The sequence below is a fragment of the Papio anubis genome, chromosome 13, assembly GCF_008728515.1.
Source record: "Papio anubis isolate 15944 chromosome 13, Panubis1.0, whole genome shotgun sequence".
NCBI classification, from domain to species: Eukaryota; Metazoa; Chordata; class Mammalia; order Primates; family Cercopithecidae; genus Papio; species Papio anubis.
The window spans coordinates 40350445-40377915 of NC_044988.1; the positions used below are offsets into that span (position 1 = coordinate 40350445).

The 27471-nt window shown below is 33.6% G+C and overlaps 1 long non-coding RNA gene across 2 annotated transcripts in view; it reads left to right on the top strand.

The window, feature by feature from the left end:
• Positions 1-27471, top strand: part of LOC103878335 — a 63428-nt gene that overhangs the window by 8345 nt on the left and 27612 nt on the right. For both annotated transcript variants that reach the window (XR_001895876.3, XR_638496.4), the window contains exon 2: positions 6179-6252. This is a non-coding gene — a long non-coding RNA (uncharacterized LOC103878335). The remainder of the gene's footprint in view (positions 1-6178; positions 6253-27471) is intronic.

Below are 27471 nucleotides of genomic sequence, written 5' to 3' on the forward strand. Positions count from 1 at the left end.
TCATTCTCAAAAATGGAGGAGAAATTAAACTATATTTACACCTAAAATATAATCCTTACAGACAAGAAGGAATTGGAATAGCCCTGCAATACCTATGGTTCAGATGAACCTAACTCTGCCTTCTGCCCTTACCAGAAAGGCACAGGGTCATATTTCGGCCACCACACAAATTCGGAAACCAGGAATCGTCTGTGAGAAGAAACTATTTTGTTTCTTTTTTTCTTCTCCAAAATAATTCTGCGTTGATAGTTTGAGAAAATAATATAAATCAAAAGCCATAAGGCAATTTAAAGACATTATAGTGATTTTTGCCTAGTGAAATTATCAGTTAGAGGATGATCGTTAAAACTGCACACTGCATACACTTCAGTCTTGAAAGATTGGCAGCTCCCTCTACTGTTTCTCTGGGTGAGGTGCGAGGAATCAAGGCTCAACCCTTTGTGTAATTCCGTTTCCTGTGAGGCTGGACTTTCACAGCTTGTCAATTAATGGCCTTCAAGCTGGCAAGCTTTCAAACAATGGCTGACTTTCAGTAGTCTGATGGCACCTTTAGGACACCCGCTTCGAAGACCGATCTACTTCAAAAGAAAGCTTGATACTTCTATTAAAGCAAAACATGTGAATCACACTGTCTCTTTGAAGCTTTCTATTTCTGGTTATATCCGTCTGGTCTGTTTACAACAGATGCAAGCTTCTTCTGAAAAGCGGTCCTCCTGGCAATAAAAACTTGTAGCTTCGGAATCCAATGTCTTTTGCATTTTTTTGCGGAAACATTCATTATTTTTTATAAAGTTCAGACTGGTTTGCATCTATTCTTCTAGACCTCATTCACATCACATGTAAAACCAACTTTTTCATGTTTTGTCCTGTTAGATACATTTCTCATAGTGCAGTCTTCATTTCTTTTAACCATGCTTTTGTTATTGTGACTACAGAGGAAAGGGGGAAAGAAACAGGTGCTATCGTCTCCCTAAATAGAATCTCCCAGGAACTTGTCTGCATTTGTAATTCCTTTTCTATATACTGAGAAGATCTTTTAAATAGCCTGGAAGAAAAGTATTCATTATACTATAGTGGCTCAACGATTACAGCTTAAGACACAAGGATAAAATTGCTTCATTTGTTAAAACATGTAGAAGCATAATTACTTTCTTTTCTCTTTAAAATAAAATTTAGCACAACGGTACAGATTCTCTATTAGAAATTAATTTAAAATATATAGGAAAATGAATAAAAGAACTAAACTTCACTTCACCTCAGTATCTGTTCTTAGAAAAATACCATTTATTTAAAAGAAAATACACAAATTTTTTGACAAAGTTGTCTATACTAAACTAGCCATGATTACTATTACTTTTCAAATGAATTGGCATTTTTTTTTCCAAAAAATATCTTTTAAAGATAACAAGGGTAGGCCAAATATAAAAGACAAAGTAAAATATACTTTTATTGGAAAATAATGACTCTGTTCTTTGTGTAACTAACGAATTACTCTGTGTATAATGGCAATAGTATTGTGTATCTCCTGATGTCAGGTATTTGATCCTTATTACAATGAGACTAAATGTGGAGACAATTTCATGGACTGACAAATGCATAGGAAAATATTGCTCCCTCTTCCCTTTCCTTCTTCAAGGTGCTGTAAGGCAGTGTTGACTTTAAAATAATAAAACAGATATAGATGCTATATGTTAAATGCTTTCAATTTTGAGAGGAAGATGTTATGTACATAAATAAACATGAGTTAAAATGCTGAGAGCCTTACAAAAGTAGAGAGTTAGTCTTTAAGGAATTTGAAACAAATATTATTTAAGTAGATAGGGAAAATTTCAAATTCCTGAACAGTATACCTTGAGAAAATATGTCCGTTTCTACATAGCAATGAAGCAATCATGTCAATTAAGGTAAAAAAAATAGTCAATTTTGTCACATAACCAGATTGCAGAATATCTCACACTGATGTTCCTTAACAGCTAGGTGTTTCACTATTTATGGCAAATTCTTCATGGATTTTACAGCCTAGAACCTTGAAGATGTAATGAATAATGATACTCACACTCCTATTATTTGATCATTCAACTGTTTTTTACTCATTCAACAAAATTATGATGAGAAAATATTTCTTGGCATGTGAAAAGAAAACGTTGAAATGCATAAAAATAAATTAATTGAAATGGAAATAAAAGAATCATAATTTAAATTTTAGGAGACATTTAAGTTAGTCCTTAGTCAAAGAGCATGAAAAATGTCAAGTTGGTATGGACTAATTTTGTTATGAGTTTACCTGGATAACCAATAAGAACCAGTTATAGGGTTCTCAAAGAAAACCATCTCCAGTGCCTGTAATATCCTCTGTCTCATTCTCTAAAAATTTTATTGGAATAACTTAGCCCCACTGTAATATGCTGCAGCATTACATTTAACATCTCATGCTATTACAGCATTCACTGGTGCATTGTCCAAAGCAGCAGAACTGCGATGGAATATTTAAATATTTTCTTGACAGATATCTATCTGCTAGCTTGCTATGTTGAGATCCAGTAACTCCACATTTCCATTTCTGTCTTTTTTTAAAATTATTGTACTTTAAGTTCTGGGTTACATGTGCAGAACGTGCAGTTTTGTTACACAGGTATACATGTGCCATGGTGGTTTGCTGCATCCATCAACCCGTCACCTACATTAGGTATTTCTCCTCATGTTATCCCTCCCCTACCCCCCCAACCCCTGACAGGCCCCGGTGTGTAATATTCCCCTCCCTGTGTCCATGTGTTCTCATTGTCCATTTCAACCACAAACATATGCTGTGGAGAAACAGGGCATAATAGATGTACACCTGTAGCTCCTGAGTCTGTGGATACAAAAAATTCTGACTCTAATTATGATCAGATAGCTAACTATGCTCCACTGAAATAGTTTATTTGTATAAGCAAATGCAAAGTATGGTTTAAATACCATTCTTAAGCCTGGATATTACTGATTCAGGTAATAAGTTAGAAGTGTCTCACATCTGTTGTTTGTAGACAAACAGTTGTTTTCATATATTTTTTCTTGCCTATCTCTCTGCAAAATATCTTTACAATAATAAATATATCTCTTTTCTGAAGTATAATATCTACTAAGTCACTGAAAGATTAGACATTTGGCTTTGTTAAATGTGAAAGAAAATTACACATTTATCACCCAATATTATAAAGGATTTCTAATAGAAAAACATTGCTTTTAGAACTTCAGATGTTGTTACTAACATAGGGATGCTAGGTGCATTATTATCAACAGTGTAAGTTAAGACTTTCTTTCTTCATTTTACAAATGTTAAAAAAAAAAAAAAACATTCTTTGTGACCTGTATTTCCCAAAGATCAATAAACAGCCTTGCTATTATTCAGGCATTGTTGGTTTCATAAAACATCTTTCTTTGTAGAAAGCTTTGTCACGAAATCTCATACACTCATGTGCTTGGACACAATCACTTCTATGTTGCTATTCCACGAGAATTTCATAAATTGTCTTTCATACTTCCATATTTTGCAGATGTTCCAATGTAGAGAAATATAGAATATAATACCAATCTGTGTGTTTGTTCATCATAGAACAAACTTGTGATCTAATTAAAATAACACATTACATTTCTAAATAAACTGATCAGAAATATTGTCAGAACTGTCTAGTATATATACTACTCTCAGGATATCTGTCTTCCAATTGCAAATGATAATGCAATAAATTTTTACTATACATCAACATATCCTGAGTTGATTTTTCATGTTTCATCTTGGTGTCAAGATTTTGAACTGCCTTTCTTTTCCGTGTGAAAGTGTGATCACATGAATTACAAATTTTGTACCATTTGACTCAAATGTTGGCAAAGCTTTTGTATCACATTTCCCAGGATCAAAATGACACCTTTATATTATACTAAAAAAAAAGACATGCTATGAGCAACTCTTAGATATACTTAGCAAGAATACAATAATAATAATGATCATATAATAACATGAAACAGACATGCCTGCCACTGTATTTGTATTCACAAATTTAAAATCTTTTACAAAAATCTTGAGGGTAGCTTTAAAAGTTTTTTCCTTCACTATAGTTTAGCTGCATTTAAACTTCTTTCTTAAAAAGTTTATTTCTACTTAATATGTTTTATTTGTAACGTGCTCCATAGCTTAACTTTGCTCAAACAGCAAAGAACATTTTAAATGCCTTGAACAAACTCTACCAGTTAAAGCTTTAAAATGGATAGAATTGACTTCTTGCTTCATTAACATGGTCACTTACATAATGTAATTCTAAAACCACATGGGTGGGTCTTATCTCTAGATAAGGTAAAGACAACTAAAAACTGATATGGCCTATGGACATTTTTCATGTTGGATTGAAAATGTAGGTCTGAATAATTGGTGTGAAAATTGGGCATGCTAAGATAAATTATAATATGACTACGGTACCTTTGGGACTTTAAACATGATCAAATTGAGGTTTTGCTTTTTGAAGTGATTGTACCAGCAAGAAAAATTGATAATAAATCAGTAAATTACAAATAACCCTAGATGCTAGAACTGTCAACTCATAGTTAATTACCCAATGGAGAGTAATTTTTCAAGAAGATAGTGTTTGATTCCTTTTATTAAGCATATTTTTGAAGCAGTAAAACCAAATTTGTGTGATTCATCACCTTCCCAGCTTATCATTGTTAATGTCCTTTTTGGAAGACAGTCCTTGTTTCTAGTCTACATTAAATCACTGTTAAGGCTTGGGGTCAGGAGAACAAACATATAGTAACCATATATTTAAGAGACTCAAATAGTCTGAATTATACTTATATAATACAAATATATGTATAGTTATATGCAGTATATAACATGTAATATGAATATAGTTATACTGAAGATAAAATAATTATTTTTAAATCTAATTATATTTTATAAACATTAAGGAGAATGTTGTACATATGACTATCATTATTTCTTGCTTTCTGGACTGTTTCTTAAATAGCATTATGTTTTAACTTTCTCCAGACAGCGTAATGTGATGGTAGTTCTTTTTACCAAACAACTGCATAATGTTCTTTTTCCCCCCCCCTGAAAAAAAAATATATACTGTAGGAGGCCTTCAGAGAGAAACACTCCCTTTATCTCCTAACTCCACGATAAGCACTTTGTTTTACTCCGGCCCAGTGGCTCTGGCTATGTGTTTGCCGATAGCAATGTGCTTCTGCTGTGAGAAACCAGTGTGTAACTTTGACAGTATTGGCAGTTATGGTACCAGAACTGATGAATCCCTGAATTGTACACAAGAATCATATTTGTCACTTATTTTTAGGGGGAGATTAAATATGTATAGGGACAAACGCAAAAAGGAACAAGATACTTCATTTTGATTTAGTTACTAAAACAAACAAACAAACAAAACAAAAACAGAATGGTGAAGCCCGTGGACACTGTTAGATTCCATGGAACCTAAGACCAAGAGGGCTGAGACTTAAAGGACTTCTGCCTACCGTCTTTGACCAAGAAAGAAGGAAACTGTGTGGAAAAAAAATAAGAATTTATGAGTGCAAATGTCCAGGCCTACTCCCATGTGACAATAAACAATAATGATATATTTTGGTAAAGCACATACTTCGTGCCAATAGTTTAGTTAAGAGTTTTTATGAATTATCTTCTTTCATCTTCATGTTATCATATAAATTTGTATCTGCATTGTCCTCAATTAAATATGAGGACATTGATTTGTTTTTATTAGTGTTTTTTTTTTTACTTATTCATATTGTCTATATCCTCTTGAATAAATTTTCAATTTTGTCTAGAAAAATGTTTTGTTTTGTTTTTGAAATTAAAATAATATAATTTATTTTAATCATATTTAAAATATCAATATTCTCTAAAACTATTGTTTTTTCTCCTTAATTTTTTTGTACTTTTCTCTTTTTACATTATATGGTTTGCTAGTGACAACACTTTCTGAAAATCCACTTTTAGTTTCCTGAAGCTGTTTTCTTGGGGGTTTCAAATTTTCTGTTTATTGTTGCTGTATAGTTTAACTGCTTTGTAAAAATGGCCTGTGAACTCTCATTGTTTAACACTTGCTGATTTCTATATGTCTCCATAAATGGCCGAACTATAAAAATACTACCTCAAAGTTCAAAATTTGTTTGATGTTATGTTTTATAGGTTCCATTAAGTCAAGTTTGATAACTGCAGTATTCAATACTTCCTTGTCTTTGGTATGTTTTCTTCAGAGAGAGGTGAGTTAATCTATCACTATGCATTTCAGAGAGAGGTAAGTTCTCTCTGAATGGCTATATTGGAAGTTATGGAAAATTGAATGATTGCCTAACCATAATTTGCCCTTTTCATTTCCATGAGTTTGTAACTTTGTAGGTCTTCCTGTAGAGGGAAGTAAATTTTTTTGTGACACTTTATCTACTTGACTTGCTTTAAACCATGTGATGTTAGCAGATATTGTATAAGTAGGAGCTTGTAATAGGCTTGTACAATGGGGCTTGCCCCTTAATTATTCGCCTTTCCAAGAACAGTGCTTCTCCCAGGTAACTGCTGTTACTAGAATGATCACTTGTGGAGAACACTAGACTTGATTATCTGTATAATGCAAGCTCAGCTGCAATTGCAGCTTCAAACAGAGCTGCCACACTGAACCTGTAATGGGTTACCATAGTTTTTAAATACATACTTTAATCATCCACTTACTTTTTCTTCCTTCCACTCTCACCTCTTCATTACTTCCTTCTCTAGACATTTCTTTATGGCAATGCGTGCTTATCTAATTATGATCTTGCTTAAGAAATCCAAGAGGATAATCATGAAACAAACCAAGAACTGAGTTCCCAGTGCAGAATCCTCCTGCTTAGGGGCTGCTGTAAGCAATTAGTTCACCATCGTGGATAACATCAACCAGATCTCTGGATGTGTGATTACCCGAGAGCCACAGGAACAAGGCACATAACCCCTGTACTCCGCACATCTCCAGCATGTCTCCCATACCAAGTTTCTCTTTATAAACACTATGATACATTTCAAAATTTTAAATGGCACTTTAGAACACTAGTTGGCCGTCTTCTCGGTTTGCTGGCTCTCTGATTAAAACTGCTTTTCCTCTCAACAAACTTTGTCTCTGGCTTCTGCAACCAAACTTTGGTCTGGTTACAAATTCACCCTGAATTAGCTGATCTCCAGCCAACCCACATCTGTGAGAGAAACAAGTTCTTATTATGTGCCACTGTAGTTCCATTGCTGGATTTTATGAAGTATTACTATGGAAGTATCTAACGGATTTAGAGGTTTCGTTATTTTCTCATTTCAATTTGTCAGCATTATACTCATTTTTATAGTTCATACTGCCTACAATTATATAAACATTCAGGTGATTATGTGTGTGTGTATATGCTATTCTACTTCATACCTATTAATTACTTACTCTTTATATTTTCCAAATCTGACATAATTATTTTTGCATTAATGGTATTTAGCTAGTTTTTGCATGACACATGGTTGACAAAATTTCTTCCTTGTTTTATTTTGGGTATTTATCTCATATGCCATGTATGTATATAAACATTTCATTTTGAAATAGTTTAGATTTTTATAAAAGTTGCAAAGATAACACGACACAGAGTTTATATACACCCGAGTTTTCACTATAGTTATCATCTAACATTAATATAACATATTTGTCATAACTAATGAACCAATACTGATAAATTATTAAGTAAAGCCGGTACTTTATGAGGATTTTTTTCTAACTTTTTATCTAATGCTATTTTCCTGTTACAGGATCAAATTTAGGATACAATACTACATTGTTTTGTCAATTATCTTTAGTCTCCTCTTTGCTGGGACAGTTTCTCTGACTTCCCTGGCTTTTGATGACCTTAAGATTTTTGAGGGACCTTAAGATTTTTCTCTGGCTTTTGATGACCTTAAGATTTTTGGTTAATATTTTGTAGAATTTCCTAAAATTTGGACTTGTCTCATAATAGTTTTCATAATTAGATTGGAGATACAGGCTCTGGAGAAGTAACCACAGAGGTTACATGCTGTTATTATTATATCATACTAAGGGTACATGCTATCAACATGACTTATTGTTATTGGTTTTGTTAAGCTTGGTCACAAGCAGAGGGAATGTTTGTTTGATGTCTTCACTGTGAAGTTATTCCCACACCCTCCCCCCCACTACTAATTCCTTATTGTACTCTTTAGAAGTAAATCATAATGCCTAGCCCATATTTAATGGGTGGTGAGTTAAAATGCCTCAGTTTCTTATTGCAGCTATAACAAATCACCATAAACTTTAGTGGTCTAAAACAACACAAATTTATTATCTTATAGGTCTGAAGGTCAGAAGCTTGAATGTGTCTAAGGTTTTCATAGAGTTGAATTTCTTCTGGAGGCTATAGGGAAGAATCTCTATTCAAACCCATTTTCCATCTTCAAAGCCACAGCATGGTATCTTTACATCTCTGTCTTTCTCTCTGACCCCTGGTTTCCAGTGTCACATCTCCTTCTCTTACCTTTCTGATTCCTTCTTTCTCTTAAAAAGACCCTTGGAATTTCATTAGGTCAACCAGATAATTCAGAAATATCTCTCACTTTCAAGATCCTTAATTTAATTACATCTGCAAAGTCCCTTTTGCCTTTATTGCAGGAACATATTCAAAGGTTCCTACAGTTAAAACCTGCAAAGTTAGGGGAGGAAAGGGAGGCATTACCTACTTACCACACACACTGGGTACCACACATACATTCATATATTTGCACAGATTTAATTTTTTGTTAAAAAATATTTCATCTTTCAACATTTATTTTTTAAATGAATTTTACTATATATACTTATGATATACACTATTATGTTATGGCAGAAGTCCAAAACCTGGACCAGTACCAGTCTAAGGCCTGTTACGAACTGGGCTGCACAGCAGGAGGTGAGCAGTGAGTGAGCCAGGAAGCTTCACCTGTATTTACAACTGCTCCCTATCACTCAAATTACTGCCTGAGCTCCACCTCCTGTCAGATCAGTGAAGGCAATAGACTCTCATAGGAGCATGAACCTTATTGTGAACTGTGCATGTGAGGGATCTACATTCTACACTCCTCATGAGAATCTAATCTAATCAGGAACCTAATCTACTAACCATTGTTTTATTCTCTATCTCTGCATATTATACTTTTTTAAAATACAGAGATTATGCAATATTTTTCTTTTCATGTCTGGGTAATTTCACTTAACATCATGTCCTCCAGGTTTATACATACTGTGGCAAATGGCAGGATCTTCTTTTATAAGGCTGGATAATATATCATTATGTATATGTGTAAATATATATTCCACAGTTTCTTTATTTATTCATTCATTTGTCTATGAATTGACACTTAGGTTGTTTTTATGTCACATCTTCCAAACATAGCGTGCTTTAATTACTCAGTAAATATCTCCAATTTCTCATATTATTGTTAGAGTTTTAATTATGCTATCTTCCTGAAGACAAAACAAATTAGTGATTATTTTTACATTCAATAGGTGACAATTTTTTGAAATAGTATGTCAGTTTCTGAAGTTTTGATTCTATTTTATTTCTTCTGTTTTGTGGTTCATTTTCATACCTGCAAAAAATATCTTTAATAGCCTATTGTGTCAGAGTCTGTGGCTAAAGAACTCTTGTCTCTTACTATTATAGATGTTATTATTTTGTATTCATTTTCTCATGAATAAAAATAAAATTTTACACTTTATATAAAGTATACAATTTGAAGGTTGTTATTTGTCCATTACTATTTCGAAAATATTTTAAAATTCTTGTCTTGGTATTCATAAGCTATATGTTGTCAACTAAATTACCTTTAATTTACAGGCAATTTGCTTTTTCTCTGATCGCTATAAATGTCTCTGGTTTTCCTGCTTTTTGTATCTTCAGTATAAAGTTTCTTGGGGTGGGTTTATAAGTTTATTCTTCCAAGTTATTGGGGCAAACTTTTGATTTGAGAACACAAAGGTCTTAAATACTAGAGATGTTTTGCCAATTACCTTTTTATATATTGCCTGTAGTTTATTCTTTCTGATGTTTTATTCTCGAAATCCTGTAAAACGTACTGTAGTCTATCAGTTTCTCCTTCTTGCCAGATGTTTTCATATTATATTTAAACTTTGCTATTGAATTTTAAATGAATTTCTCAAAATTATCTTCTAATTCATAAATTCTCTCTCTCCCTGTGCTTAAACTAAAGTTCATCCCCTTTATTAAATTTTTACTATTTATCACATTTTAGACTTTTAGACAAATTTATAAGTTCTTTATTTAGTTTTGCCTGTTTTTATTGTACAAGTCCTTTAATTTATAAGGGAGTTGTGTCATCACTAATTTCAAAAATATGGATTATACTTATTTTACATTGTTTGATACATTTTTAATAAAACCATTCCACTGAATTATCTTGGCTTTATGTTTTTTTTTTTTTTTCATTCATTTTGGAATTTTACATTTGTTTCATCATTTAGGGCATAGAGTTTCTATGTGTCTTTTTTTTTTTTTTTTTTTTGAGGGAGTTTCGCTCTTATTGCCCAGGCTGGAGTGCAATGGCATGATCTTGGCTCACTGCAAACTCAGCCTCCCGGGTTCAAGCGATTCTCCTGCCTTAGCCTCCCAAGTAGCTGGGATTACAGGCATGCACCACCACACCCGGGTAATCTTGTATTTTTAGTAAAGATGGGGTTTCTCCATGTTGATCAGGCTGGTCTCCAACTCCTGACCTCAGGTAATCCACTTTTCATTTTTCATTATATTTGACCTGAAATTAACTCTTATTAATGAGATATTGTTTTTTTCTTTTAATTTTATGGATACATAATAGTTGTACATATATGAGGAACATGTGATATTTTGATACAATCAAACAAGGTGTGATGATCAAATCAGAGTAATTGGGATATCCATCATCTCAAAAATTTATTATTTATTTGTGTTAGGAAAATTACAAATCTACTCTTTTATTTGAAAAATATAAAAAAATAATTAACCAAGTTATCTTCTCCTAGCCTCTAAGACCCTTTTCAGAACTAGAAGTCATAGTGACAAACTGGATTTTAAGAGATAGCTAGATTCATTAGGAAGTGGTATCTGTGTCTTCTAACCCTCTAGAACAAAAGTTGCTATAAGCCACGTGCCAGACAGTAATCTTTGTATAATTTTATCAGCAATTTTTCAAAAAGGAAACATGAACACAGTCATTTGCTATAGTAAAGTGAACTTGACTACAGTTCCCCTCTCAAGGGAAACAGTTTATATCCCCTTTACTCTATGACAGCTGAATGCTTGAATGACGGCAGCTTCATAATAGGGCAGAACTGTAGCCCAGAATGCTTTATGCTTTCAGACGTGCTCATTGATTTGCATGTATTTTCAATTTCTCATCCATGGAGAAATCACATCATGCTTTCTGAGCTAGCTAAGGTATTCGTTGTTTTTTCTCTTCATAATTTATTTAGTTTTGCCTAGTTTTCAGAGCAGAAATGATGAAAATAAATACTGTCTTGTCCAATGTGGTAGGCAGAATTTTGGCCCCAGACCTCTGCCACCTCTCATAACCAGTATCACACTCATGAATATGTTCAATCACATGGCAAAAGGGATTTTTCAGATAGAATTAAGGTTGCTTGTCAGTTTATATTAAAATTAGACAATTACCCCAAGTGATCTGTATGAGACCGATGTAATCAGATGAGCCCTTAAAATAAAAGTTATCTCCCAGATGAGAACCGAATAAAAGTCAGAGAGATGTGACAGAAGGGGAAGTCAGAGACATTTGAAGTACAAGAAGAATTTGATGTATTACAGCTGGTTTTCAAAATGGGGAGTGCCACAAGCCAAGGATGCAATGCAGTCAGCCTTTAGAAAATGAGAAGGAATCCCAGCTGACAGCAAGTCCTACAATCTTGCGGAACTGAATTCAGCTAATGAATGTAAAGAGCATGGAAACAGATTATTTCTCAAATACTCGAGATAAAAGCCCAGGCCAGTTGACACTTTGATTTAGGCCTTGTGAACCTAGCTAAGTCCATCTATGCTTCTGATCTGCAGACTTCTGAGATGATAAATGTCTATTGTTTTAACCACTAACTTTATGGTAATTTGTTACAGAAGTAACACAAAATGAAAACACTCAGATATGTATTTGCAACTTGTGTCAATAAAATCATCATTTTATATTATATATTTACTAATTAAGTAGTAATTAAGTATGTTAAGGTGTGGCTTTCCCTCTTAGGTTGATATAGCTCTACTATATGTATTTTGGAACTTAAATTAGAAAGTCCAATTTTAAATCAAAAGTGTTTTAATAAAGCTTTTAAAAATATTTTGATACCTTTGGGGTTAGTCCTTTTCCTTTTTTTCTGTTAGCTATAACTTTACATTAAGTGTTTGTTCAGAATATTTTGCTTTAAATTTAAACGATAAATTTAACTATTCCAGTTTTTTTCTGGTTTGGTAAACGTATGCCTTGTTATTTACATGTTTGGAACTTGAAAGTAGATATATTTATTATTTTCAGAACCAAAGATATACTAATTTCATTAAGTTCAGTAATTTAGTCTACTCTTTCTTACATGATATTCCATATACTAAGAGGTGATTTTAACTTTCATATTACAATTAAGCTCACACTGTTTTTCCCTTAGACTTCTTTTGCTATGCTTAGTGAATTTTTGAGGCTATCTAAATGATTCATGATACTTAGAACTTTGCTATGGATTTTATTTTTGTCACTCTTACGTGTCTTTTTTTTTAAATTAATATATTTCACTTTTAATTCAATTTTGTCAGACATTAATTTCTTAATCACTACTTTCTCATTTTGAATTTGCCTTTCTATCTTCTCCATTTTCTTGTTAAGATTAAATTCCTCATGAAGCCATAAATGTAGCTTGAAAGAAAGGGAATGAAATAGGAGAAAAGACCTAGGAAGCTTCAGCCAATTGCTTATGTGCTTTGCTTCACCTTCTGGACCTGATTAGGCCTGGTCTCACTTATTCCATTCTGTTACATGAAAAAAAAATCTGCTATCGATGTCTAATTTTGTGATTTATTTGATCAGATAACATACAGCTCCTGGTAGGTACAGTGATATCCTGTGATATTTAGTGTCTGCTAGTGCCCAGTATTGGGCAGAAACTACTTTAGAAAAAAATTTATTTTTATTTTAGATATGGGGGTATATGTGTAGATTTGTTACATGGGAATATTGTGTGATACTGAGGTCTGAAATGTGAATCTTGTCACCCTGATAGTGAGTATAGTACCCAGTAGGTAGATTTTCTAGATTAGAAAGTTATAATACATTAGCATGATCTTTCTCAAAAAACTATAGTTACAAAATTTTGAACTTCTCTATTGGAGTGTGGCAAAGGCTTTCTCTGGCATTTACACTTGACAACAATGCTACCGAAAGCACTGGATCTGCTTTACCATGTTGCCAAAGTGGGAAAAGAACAACTACTTTGCCATGTTGCCCAAGTGGGAAAAGAGCTATTCTACCTACTATAGAGCTTTTTGTTTGCTTTTGTTTTGCCTCAGATATTACTGAAAATAGCTAGACTTCTAGGATATATAATAAGTGAATCTGAACAATATACCTGAATATAGCATATATTGCCTCCAAATATCAGAGGCATAACCACAAACATTTGCCTTTTTTGCATCATGTGGTATAAAGTTCAGAATATACTCTGTTTAGAAAAATACTCCAATATCCCCACAACTACTGGATTCTAGAACTTTTGCTAACATGGGAAGCCAGGAACTTTTCAGGATATATCTTCCTCTCTCTGACATGCAATCATTTACCAAGCTATATCTACATTATTACCAAGGTATCTACATTGCTTGCTACTTTCAGTTCACCAGGAAAATTAGTGAAATATAATTATTGTAATATTCAACTTTTTATTTTTTGAGATATTAAGATGATCAAAGATATCCCACATAACATTATGACAAAGAGAAGAGTTACCTTAAACCTTAATTAAGATAATGGAGGTATTATGCTGCTCTTGCCATGTAGAAATGAAATGGGATTTTTCTTGGCCCTGCTTTGCTAGCCAGAATTCCACTTCTGTGGCTGGCCAGGCCTCTGCTTATTTGTTCCCGTCACACTGCTCTGACCCATGGCTTCAGGACTGGCCCAGCTCCACCCCTACCTGGTGCCAGCAATGGAGAGGGCTACAGCTTACAGCTTCTTTCACCCCAGCTCTTTGGCAGGTCCCAGGTTCTTGTCCTATGTCCAAGAAGAACGAGATTACTCTAACAATTGAATGGTGAGGAGAGTGGAGAATAATTTTATTGAGCAGTGAAACAGCTCTCAGCAGAGAGGGGACATGAGGGTGGTCCCCTCCACCCTCGCCAGCCACATTGGGTGATTTCTCTCCCAGTGTGGCTGGGTCTGGGCTTTTATGGGCTCCAATTGGGGGAGTGTGTGCTGATTGGTTTGTGAGTATGCAAAAAAGCTAAAACAAAGACATCATGCAAAGGTGGGCAGGACAGTTAAAAAAAAAAAAAAAAAAAACATTTAAGGAAGAGTAGGTATATGTAAAATAGGTGAAGGATGAGGATCAATCGCAGTAGAGTGTGCCAAATAGGAAGAGAGGTTCTCAGTTTGGTCAGTGGATTTGACTTGTAGCTTGGCTTTCGGGCTTTAAACTCTCTTTGGCTTGAAGGTGGGGTTTCACTGGGGACCTGCCCCTATCTGCCTAGGCATTTGACTGCCTTCTGCCACTTTTAAACCAACTGCTTCTGATTATTTTTCTGATATAAATAGGAATTAAAGCGTAATTTAGGTCAATAACTGCATATATCTGTGTATTAAGTATCAGATATTGCATTAATTTGTTAGAATAAGAATACTTCATCTGGAACCACAGCTGTGATTGGCATATGAATGTGTCTACATTTCCAAAACCTAATCATTATTATCTGTGTGCTATTTGCACTAGGCAAAATATAATTCTCATAGGGATATGTTAGGAATCATCTCCTGTATTCCTCTTTAATCTCTGCAATTCTCCTAGAGATGTGATATTGCTCTTGTCTTACTTTCCTGGCAAAAGTCAGTAGTTTGAAGGGTTTCCACTTGCCCTATGTATTATAATAGCCTTGGTTCCATAAATTAAGAAACCAATTGGGAATCTTCTCATCTTCTAGATATAACTAACTATTCCCACAACACATTGAGAGGACCAGATAAGTAACCACAGAATGAGTCTATAATCACATTTGATTCATTGTGAGGCAGACTGGTGCAAGGCTTCTGATATAGATTGAGATGTGTAAGCCTCATTATGACTAATAAAACACTGTGACATTTTGATTTCAAGGAATTAGTGTCAAACCTAAGTCAATTTTTGTTATTGTGAATATGCTTCTAAGAATATCCATGTGCAAGTCTTTGTGTAAATATAAGTTTTCATTTCTCGCAAATAAATACCTAATAGTAGAATTGTTGCATCATACAGTAAAATTATGTTAAACATTTTCAGAAACTGCCAAATTGTTTACAAAGTGATACATTATTTTATATTCTCGCCACAAACATTACAAATATTCCAATTTCTTCACATCCTTGCCATTATTTATGTTTCATTTTATTAAAAAAAAAAGCCGGCCGTGCACAGTGGCTCACGCCTGTAATCCCAGCACTTTGGGAGGCCGAGGCGGGCGGATCACAAGGTCAGGAGATTGAGACCTTGGTGAAACCCCGTCTCTACTAAAAAAACAAAAAATTAGCCGGGCACGGTGGCGGGCACCTGTAGTCCCAGCTACTTGGGAGGCTGAGGCAGGAGAATGGCGTGAACCTGGGAGGAGGAGCTTGCAGTGAGCCGAGATCGCGCCACTGCACTCCAGCCTGGGCGACAGAGAGAGACTCCATCTCAAAAAAAAAAAAAAAAAAAAAAAAGCCATTCTAGACAGTGTGAAGTAGTATCTCATTGTAGTTTTGATTTACATTTCATTAATGGTTAATGATGTCAAATCATTAACTATGCTTATTGGTCATTAAATAAGCTTATAGCTTTTTTTGGAGAATATCTATTCAACTTGCCCATTTGCCAATTGAATTGTTTGTTTTTGAGGTGTTAGCACTCATCATAATGTTTTCAATTTGCAGGAAAGCAAAGGTAAGATAAAATAAGGCATTTATAATAGAATATTTTATTAGAACAGAATTTTTATGAAAATTAAAATTAAAAGAGAAGCCACAGTGAAAATAAGGTTTCAAGTGGCTCATTTGTTAGCCATACTATAAAAAGCATTTATTAATAGGAAGTTAATGAACTACTGTACAATTACAGCAGTCTAAGAAATATGTCCAAAGAAAATAAATTTGTGTAAGAATATAAGATTCTTGGTAAGAAATAGTTCTTTAAAGGGTTTATAACATTTGGAGCAATGCCAATAGTCAATCAAAAAACAAAGCAATTGCTTTTCTAGTTGTTTGCATTGAGTTTTAAAGAATAGAAAGTGATACTGCCCATTTATTCAGAGTCAATAAATGATTAAAGGATGAAGTGACTAAACAATTAGAGAGTCAGCCTCTGTTAATAGTGTATGTGGAACAATTACAGGCCAAAATGTTTTAGAAAAAGTTGAGAAAATACTAATTTAGTATAACCTGAAGAGGAATCTGCTAAGAAGTGTTAAAATTCATGATAGTAAAAATATATGTGGGGCAGAAGAAAGGCTCAATTGGACAAATTTACAAAGATTGTGAAATTTTAAGGTGTTTAAAGCCTACGGTGTTCATTGTATTATGTATCAGCAGGTATTTGGAACAACATAGCATGTGTTGTTAAATTAGTAGTGTCAAGGGACAGTGTCATTAAGAATTGTGAACTCAACCATGATTAATTCTGTAAGTTTTTGCCATAATAGACTTAACGTACTGAATAGCCTTACATCATAGCAGTTTCATGTCTTACCATCTAAATTTTTGTTTTAAGCTTTTGAACTTAAGGCTAAGATTGAACTTCTTCTGACTATGAAGATTCATTCTCAACTACTATTATTGAACACTGAATATTTTGGAAATTAGCTTTGCCACATATTGATAACGTTTCTTAGTGAATTTAATCTAAAATCATAAGGTAAAACAGTGTTCATGTGTGAAACTTACACTGTGACAGTGTCATTTTGACAGAGATTACTGCTGTTTGAATTACAAATGATGTCTAAGTCCTTAACACACTTTCCATGCTGTCAAAGTTAAAACAAGATGCAAAATTTCCACTCCCACAATAAATACAGCAAATATATTTTCAAAGTTTAAATTACATTCCAGCAACATTTTTCAGACATCAATGCAAGTGCAAATACAATTTCCATATTTCTCAATCCACTTAACTGTGTAATTGAGGAGCCTCTACCTAATATTCATTTGGAAGTGATGGATCTGCAATGTGATGGTATGCTAAATGATATACACAACAATAGAAGAGCTTAATATGTCTATAAATGTCCTCTAAATGGTAAATATTCTCAATTAAAACCATATGCCCATAGATTGATAGCAGAATTTATCTATGAGCAAAGACATGTTCAAAGATGACCTATGTAAAATGCGATTACAGATCAGAAGTAACAGATGAAGTTGTTTTGCAATTTATTTAATAGAAATGCTAACTTTGAACCTTAATTGAAAAACATCTGTCCAAACAATACCATTCTTCTACTTAGTAGACATGTATTGCAAACAAATTGCATGCAAGTTTAATATATACAATAAAATTTTATATGTATTTATAATTGTATCAATTACAATTTTTGCATTTCTTTCTCTCTTGTTACATCAGCATCTACATATCATTGATTTGCTTCTTAGCCTAATGAGCTTAAACTGCTTCTTATCTGGCCCTTTACAGAAAATATTTGCTTACGCCTAATATATTGCTTCCTACTTTTTGTGTGAGAAAAAAAGGAGAAATAAGAACATGCATATATATCTGCAATTTTGAACCAAAAAAAATCTCAGAATAGGTATCACAGAGATTAATGAAGTTGATTACCTTTAGAGTGCAGGTAGAAATGGGATGGAAAGGATCTGGGGAATCAAGGAAGATAATACTTCTTTGAATATATCTTTTTACACAGTCCTGCATTTTCAAAGCTTTTTAAGTGTTCACATTCTCACAAATAAATGAATACAGAGATATATAGATAAATAAATAAATACTATCAGCAAGGATGGAATGAAAATACCCAAAATTTAATATAGACACAAATGAACAAACCTAGATATCAAATGAGTAACAAAACCACATTTTTGTAGGATTAAAAACAACATTAACTCAAGTAACTTTTGAATACAGTATTAGAATTACACATCTTTATGAAAAAGGCAACAAAGAACTGAAATAGATAAGAACCTCTAATTAGTACATTTTTCTGAAAACACTTTTTGTACATTCAAAATTTGAGCAAAAAAGTAAGTTTTTTTTGGATAACGGTTTCTTACTCTTAGAGTAGGGAAAGGACAAAGGATAGCAACACGTTTGGGGTGCTGCTAGATTGGGATTGAAGTTATCAGTATAACCTGATGATTTGTCTGTGTATTTTTAGATAGTATAATATAGAACTGAATATAGATTTATTTAGGTTAATATATGTTGCAAAGATTACATATATTGGATGGCTGAAACGAATCACCAGACTCCAGAGAGCATAAATATGCAGGACTTTCACAGAGGTAAAGGCTATGGTATAGCAAGTAAAGAAAATCAGTCACAGGCAAGATTTGGGGTACATAAAGACTTCCACTCAGAGTTACTGAGCTTTATTAGTTTCATAAAATAAGCTTTATTTCCAGATTATGAACCACCAACTATTGCATAATCTTTACTTCAGTAGAGCTCAGGTAGATAGCTTTAGTATATATTTTTTAATGCTCCATTTGTTATTTAAGCAGAATAGGCTGTCTACAAGTTTGACTAGGTTTAAGCTGTCAATGTACAAATCCCTAAACAATGTAAACTTGTTGGCCCTGAGTGTGCCCATATGTCTGTGCATGCACACATTTATGGACACATGAATGTGAGTATACATTTATATTTTACTTCCTAATTCTGTTCATTGAGAGGGTCTAGATGCAATGATACCTTAGTAAGAGTGAACCCAATTAGGACTGACATTTTGCTTATTGAATACTGTTCTCCCCAGAGGAGCCATAGTTCCTTACATAAATGGCTTATTACCCAGCTAAGGCAGAAAAATGCATAAAATTAGTCTGGGGCATTTTCTTTTTCCAAAGAGGTGAACTGCTGAAAGAATGGCAACACATATCAAAAAGAAACAAGTTAACCTGAAGATGTCAAGTCTGGGAAATTTTGACCTATTGGACAAATCTGGGAAAATCTGAGCATGAAAAAACATGTAAAACTAAAAAAAAATAACCAGTTGAATAAAATAAGAATCAATAAATCCATAATAATGCAAAAAAAGTAAATGAATAAGTGAAACAAACAAAGGAAGGAGGAGAAAGTGATTTCTTCCAGTACATTGTCAACTAATCAAGGAGAAAAAATGATGGAGAGAGGAAATCATAATTTGGCAACAACAATAATTGATTCAATAAATATTTGCCGAGTAACAAAATACTTACATATGTCTTAAAAGTGTCTGCCCACAAGACATTTGGTATTTACAAAGTGTGAAATAGTGATGTAACCACAGTGAGGAAACCTGGCCCTCATTACCTAGACCAAATCATTAAGGTTAAACATTGTCAATAATGGGAATAATCAACAGAGTGTAGCTCCTGATATGATGCACTGAGGCAAGCCCAGCATCCCTTCTTTGGTATTCCTGCCAAAAAATGTACAACTGGTATTTACACATGAGGAAATATTAGACAAACCAAATTGAAGGAACTCTTATAAAATGTGTAGTTTGTCCTGTTCAGAAATGGCAAATTCATGAAATTTATAGGAAAAATTTAGGAACATTTCTGTACTAAATGTGTCTAAAGAAACATGTCAAAAAACTGAATGCAATTCATGATCACAGATTTTCTATTACTCTAAAAGAAATTATTTGAACAACTGGCAAAACGTAAGTACAGTTTACAAATTAGATAATAGTTTTATTCAATGCTAATTTTGTAGTTTTGATAGATACCTTGTAAGGGAATCTCTTCAAGTGATTCTCAGAAGAAAATTATGAATTTTGATGGTTATAAGATGAAAACACAAAACTTAACACTTGTACATGATGGTAAAAAATGAAAAATTAAAAAGATAAACGTATTAACAAATTATATGTATGCATATATTTTTTAAGACAGGGTCTTGCTCTGTTGCCCGGGTTGGAGTGTAGTGGTGCAATCACAGCTCACTGCAGCCTCAACTTCCCAGGTTCAAGTGATCCTCCCACCTCAGCCTCCTGAGCAGTTGGAACCACAGTCTTGGGCCACCATGCCCAGCTAATTGTTTTATTGTTGTAGAGATGGGGGTCTCACTATGTTGTCTGGGTTGGTCTCAAACTCCCGGGCTCAAGCAATCCTCCCATCTTGGCCTGTCAGTGCACAGTGCTGAGATTACAGGTATGAGACACTGTGCTTGGCCAACAAATTATATTTTTAATAATTTAACAAATGAAGTACAAGATTTTTATTGAAAAACAATATAAAAATTTGGGCAATGCTTAATAATACATAAAATAATTACATATATGTTACATTTATGGATGCAAAATGTAATTTATTATTGCTGGGTGTTTTTCCTAAATTACATAAATGTAATACAATTTCACTCAAAATCCCAGTAGAATGTTTTATAGACACAAAGAAGCCACACCACAAAAATAGCCTCATCCCCTAGATGCTCTCATGAGTCTGAGTTATTTTTTGAAAGGTCAATCTCACAAATTGATGGATCTAATTGATCAGGCCTGAATTGTGATATCTTCTACATTTCAGCTATGGTAGTAAGGACATGTATCTTCCCCTCAAAAATATCCATACATACAAATGAGGATTCCTCCAAAGGTCAGAGAATGCCTAAGCCACACTTGTTTTTTAAACTACATCTAACATTGTGGGCTAATTTTATAATCAAAAAAGTATTTGAGTAGTTAGCCAATTATTCACAAAATAGAAATTATGCATATATTATTTAGTTTTGAGTATTTATGGAAACAAATAAAACTGCACTTTCCTGTTCTTGAGATGTTTGCAAAAAATGAGGCAATTAAAATATATTAAAAATTTTTGATTCTGGAAGTTAAGGACTTCAATTTAAACATTTATACAGAGCAATAGAACCAAGGAGAAGTATTAGATCTGTTGGGAACCACTGGATTAGTTGCTTTTTATAAGGTAGCACCAAAGGTAATCGTTGATGGAAAATGAAAATTTCCCAGGCAGAAAACAAATGTGAGAAATGGAAGCTGATGTAATATATCCCAGTACTTCAAGTCACAAGCTTTTTTTTTTTTTTTTTTTTTAATTGAATTTTTCCTATTAGCTTCTCAACTAGAAATATTGCTGCAAAGTATTCAGCCCCAAAACATTTGGAGATCAGCTTTACAATTCATTATGTGAGTGCTATTAACAATGTAGGCCATCCTGCAGCTTTCAGTTTTAGTATATGCCTTTGCAACCTAAGTTCTAAACTCATTGCTTCTCTATAGCTACAAGAGGGCATGTGCTGTAAACATGTGAGTTAACACTACATGATGTGAGTTTAAATTGCATGATTTTAAAAAATTAACCTTATTAAGTTTAGGTGTCTCCAGATTTTCCTGTTGTTAGGCAAAATCTAGCCTTCTGTATCTAATTAATCTCACATTCAGGTTTTCTCTCCTTTTTATTGGTCTTAAATATTTTTGCAGATATGTAAATATATTTAAGGGATTATATATATTGTAATAAGGACCCTTTATAGGTCCTAAAACCTAGTTTAAAGTACACTACTATTTATAACTATTGATTATTTGGTTTCAGGTAAATCTTTTAAGTAAGGATATCAGGATCTCCCTAGAGTTACACTGATTATAGTCCTCTTAATTTAGTAGGTACAGTGGTTTTGCTTTTCACGGTTTCAGTTCCTATGGTTAACCACAATCTGAAAATATGCGAGTATGGTATAAGATATTTTAACAGAGAGAGAGAAAAAAAGACCACATTTACATAACCTTTATTATGGTACAATTATTATATTATATTATTAGTTATTGTTAATATCTTACTGTGACTCATTTATACATTAAACTTTATCATAGGTAGGTATATATAGAAAAAAACATAGTGTGTATAGTGTTCCACACACTACCCTCAATCTCAGGCATCCACTAGGTGTCTTGGAAAATATCTCCTGCCAGTTTGAGGGGACTACTGTATAGTGGTTTTAATATTAATAATGAACATTTACATTCAGAAATTAAATATACACCGATCTCTCTGTCTTAAATATTTTCTCTCTTTTTCTATCTCACCCATCTGGTTAATGACTCTATCTTTTAAGGTTTCAGTTTAAACATCATTATCCTAAGGGATACTTCACTCACCATCACCACTAATTTCTGTCCCACCTCCAGGACTGGCAGATCCTCCTCTTACATGCCTGCTTGTTTACTTTGTATTATTTATTAGCACTTACCATGGTTGACAGGTAAAACTGACTCAAGCAAATACTTGCTTACCGTGTATCTCCAATTTGGACTGTAAGCCTCATGAGAGAAGAAGCCAATTCTCTTTTTTATCTTATTCAGTACCTCACATAGTATTTGATTCTCAGTAAATGTTTTTTGAATAAAAAATGAATAAACTGAACAAAATTCTTTTGGAAGACCTAGCAAGACCATTTGTGAACTACTTGAGGAATTGTCAGGCAAATAACAGATGTAGATATAACTAATTCATTTCATGTATAACTAATTACTGTGAAGATAATGCACATCTTTCTTTGATCATTAATCCATCGTCATAATGTGGCCAACACAATTTCCAGCCACTAGCAGGTGAATGAAGGTCTCAGTCCTGTTTCTACTGTCTCTTCCTTTTTTTTTTTTTTTTATCCTGCATTACATGTTTTATTGTCTCACAACTGTTTTGTTCTATTTGACTCAAGGGATTCTCTGACTCACTTTACATTTACACAGTTTAAAAAATTTTTTTATTAAGACTGCATATTAGGGCCCAGGTATGGTGACTCATGCCTATAATCCCAGCACTTTGAGAGGCGGAGGCAGGGGCATTGCTTGATCCCAGGAGTTTGAGACCAGCCTGGGCAACATGACAAAACCCTATCTCTATAAAAAATATGAAAAAAATAAGAAAATAAAAGATTAGCTGAGCATGGAGATGTGTACCTGTAATTCCAGCTACTAGGAGGCTGAGGCAGGAGAATCGAGTGAACCTGGGAGGCAGAGATTACAGTGAGCTGAGATAGTGGCCCTGCACCCCAGCCTGGGCAAAAGAGTGAGACTCTGTCTAAAAAAAATGTGTATTAGGGATGCAGAAAATACAATATTTTTTAAAATTTAATGTTTTATATAATTTACCTACAGTTATGTTTTGAACCCTATTATTTTAGGTGGCAGAAACATTGACTTAGCCAACATGGCAGTTCAGCACATCTCTGTTGCTCCAAATTAGATGCAAGTTTTTGGTGTGTGGAGTCAGGGCAAGGGGAAAGGTTCTTATAAATGCATGTGTAAATACACTTATATGTGATCATCAGTCCATGTTGGCTTCCACTGGTCACCTCTGACATTCCAGTTTTGGTCCCTATGGACATTATTGTAGCATCTCTTTCCTTCCTCAAAGACTGCTTTTAATCTCATTTCACACTACAACTTCTAGAGCAATCTACATAGCACAAGCAATACTCAACTGCTTCTTTGCTATGCTACCTTTAGAGGAGTTCAGTAAAGCCAGGTATAATCTAATTTCTCTCAGAGCCGACACCTAATAATGCCTTGCATCCTTCTTGTCTAATTATCCCATGGTGATTCTATCTTGTTGTAAGAGTGGTTGGTCTGTTTTAGAGGTTTCAGGTATTTTTTTCTTTTATACTTAGTATTACTGTGAACTAAACCTTGGAAATTTGAGGGTATTTTTTGCTGTTGTTATTATTGTTTTAACTGCTCGCTTACCATGATACCTCTTTCTAGTGGCAATGAATATCTTGGAGAATAACTGATGTATTTGGGAGAAAAGTCAACAGGTAAATAAGAAATCAGGGGATAATTGCTTAACATTTCCAAATATTAAGCTATTATTGATAATTGTAATGTAACTGTCTAGTAACCTTAGAACATTTTTATGCCTCATACTGAGGCTGGTATTACTATTGTACACTTTGCTTCATCCTGGCAATTATAGCATGTTATTTTATGCTGAGTTTAGTTTCCTATATGTGACATTCTTGCCAATTTACCCTGCATCTGCTTTGTATAATATTGACTTACTTTGGCCACTTTTTCTAAAAGCAGCTTAGACTTCCAGTCAGGCTGTAGTTAGATAGGCCACTATTATCTTTCTGATCTCACAAACACCACTAGAATTACTCGTTTTATCCTTGAATCCCTTTTACACACGCCAGGATAGCTCAGGACAAATACTGACCTCATACTCCTCAAGATTTCTAGTTTCAATGACTCCCATTAGTCCTGAAACATTGGTGACTTTGAGAGCTCTGATTTCATCATCCAGTAGCACAGAAGGACCTATTTGTGCTGCTCCTAGATTTAGTAAAGAAAGAAAACCTTGGGAACAGATTGCTTTCAGGAAAATCATACTCTATAAGAAAAAAAAAAATCCTTTATTGAAAGGATTTTGGTGTTTCCCCTTTTAAAAACTCCCCTCATTTTTCTCTTTAGCTTTACTCACAAATATATCATATATTCTTCAAGATATTCATTTCCACTAGAAATAGGTATTATGGTTAGTGAGCAGTTAAAAAACAAAACGGAAACAAAAACTCCCATGTATTAGAGCTCACTAGTAATAAATCCCCATCTTAAACATATCAAACGCTATTTGTAGTTAGAAATAAAAGAGAAAACAATGGAGTTTCACAATACTTTCAATCCCTAAATTTCTCCAAGCAAACTACCAAGGTTATCCTGGAAAATGGAAACTGTAACACCTGTGACCCTCCCCTCCTCCTCTTCCTTGTGTACTCATTCTTTATACTTTGGCTAAAACATACCTGCCTTCTTGCACTCCCTCAGTGACATACATATAGCAGGATTGAGTTACTAGTATTTCCTTCACCTTATTTCATCGGTAGACAGATGACTGAGTTTTTCACAATTTGTATTGATACAGTACAGATTGCTGATTATTGAATATTACAACTACTTTTCCTGTGTACAAAGTGATCATTCATGGAATCACTACTAGTTATAATTGAAATTAAAATTTGTTTCTGAAAAACTAAAATTTAAAAACTAAGACATAAAAAATATGGTCAAGAAAATTTGGAGATGTATTTTGCATTTGATAATTGCCTCAAGGTTTTCCAGATTTTGTATATATTCAACATTAATATAGCTCTGGGTAGTGATATTCCAATACATAGGGAGTTTCTCTCTCCATCCTCAGCAGTTTTCATGTTCACTTTGAATCCTTGAGTTAAGAAAAAACTCAGGAGTGTATAAAATACAAAACTAAAGCCTTTGTTAAAAAGTGCAAATGTATTTACACAAAATTTGAAAATATATATATAGCAAACATTCAACAAAGTTAAGAAATATAAACAACATATAAGTAGGCAAAGAATTTCTTTGACTTTCCACGTGTTTTTAAAAATCATTTTTAAAGAGACAAGAGAAAATGGAAACTGTAAAGGAAAATCAACATGAAATATTCAATCTCACTGTGAAGTAATAAATAATGATAGGATCAGAAACCATTTTTATATACCTGGCAATTATTTTGGAGTGTAATTTGGCAAGATCCATCAAAATTAAAATGCATGAACACTGGGGCTCTATAATTCTAGGGCTGGGCAATTGCAACAGGTGTATTTGTACGGTGTGGAAAGATCAATCTTGTACTTTCTGAAAGTATAAAGATTAGAAACATCCTATAGGTTAATCTGTGAAGATCTACTTAGTAAATAATGAATCGCATTTTGGGGCTGTAGGTTACTTGAGGATAATATCAGATTCTTATGCATTGTTGACTTCCTGTAGGAATTTGATGTGGGCACTTGAGAAACTTTCTTGTAGTATTAAATGATTAGATTATAAAAATTGATTTAAAATACTTGTGTAAGTTTAGCCAATTATTGAGCAATTAGGAGATACATCAGGATATATATCAGGCATATGAGAAGTAATAATGGTAGATGCAGTATGTGCTCTTACTGACCTTAAAAAGCAAGATCGAGAGATTGTAATTACATAATAATTTTCAAAGTCATTAGTACTTTATCCTTAATGGGATTAATTAGGACAAAAGGTAGAAAGCAGGTATTACTTTGTAAATATATTTTTGATAAATATCTATCTATTACTGAGTAATCTGCTTAGTTTTCCTGAGTAACAAAGTAACACAAGCTTAGCTACATAACGACACAAATTTATAGTCTGTTCTATGCTTAGGTTCTCACAACACCATAGTCAGCATCATCTGCTGGGCTTTTTTATAGAGGCTCAGAAAACAAATCTGTTTCCAATTTCACTGGGTTTTTGTAGAGTTTGTTTGTTGGCATTTGGAGGACTAAAACCTCATTTCCTTGCTGGAGGTCGGTCAGGAGCTCTCTCTGCCTCTACAGGCCACTGACCTCCATATTCAAACTAAGGAGGACAGGTTGAGTTTTTCCTTTGTTTCTAATCTCTTTGACCTCCACTGAAGCAGTATCACTGCTGTTAAAAGGTTTATGTGAATAGATTAGGTTTATCCAAATAATCTTTCTTTTGATTGAATGAAAGTTAACTGATTAGTGACTTTCAAATCATCTGCAGAAAGTTCATTTTACCATGTCACCAGGCATAATCAGAGGATGATCTCTCATCATACTCCCAGTTCTCTGGATTCTAGTGAGAAATCTAGAGGAGACATTTTAGGAGTTAACCGCAGTCATATATAGTAGTCTCTCTTTATCTAAGAGGGATTTGTCCCAAGAACCCCAGTGGATGCCAAACTGTGGATAGTACCGAAGCCTAAATATATTGTTTTTTAAATACATACATACCTATGTTAAAATTTAGTTTTAAATTAAACACAGTAAGAGATTAACAAAATAACAATAAAATAGAACAATTATAATAATATGCTATAATAAAAGTTATGTAAATGTGGTTTCTTTCTCTCAGAATATCTTATTGTACTGTACTTACCTATTTTCAGACCACAGTTGACCATGGGTATCTGAAACCATGGAAAGAGGAACTGTGGATAAAGTAGATAGACTGTATTTGAATTAGGTGATTATGATTGACCACCTAGCTAGATCTTGG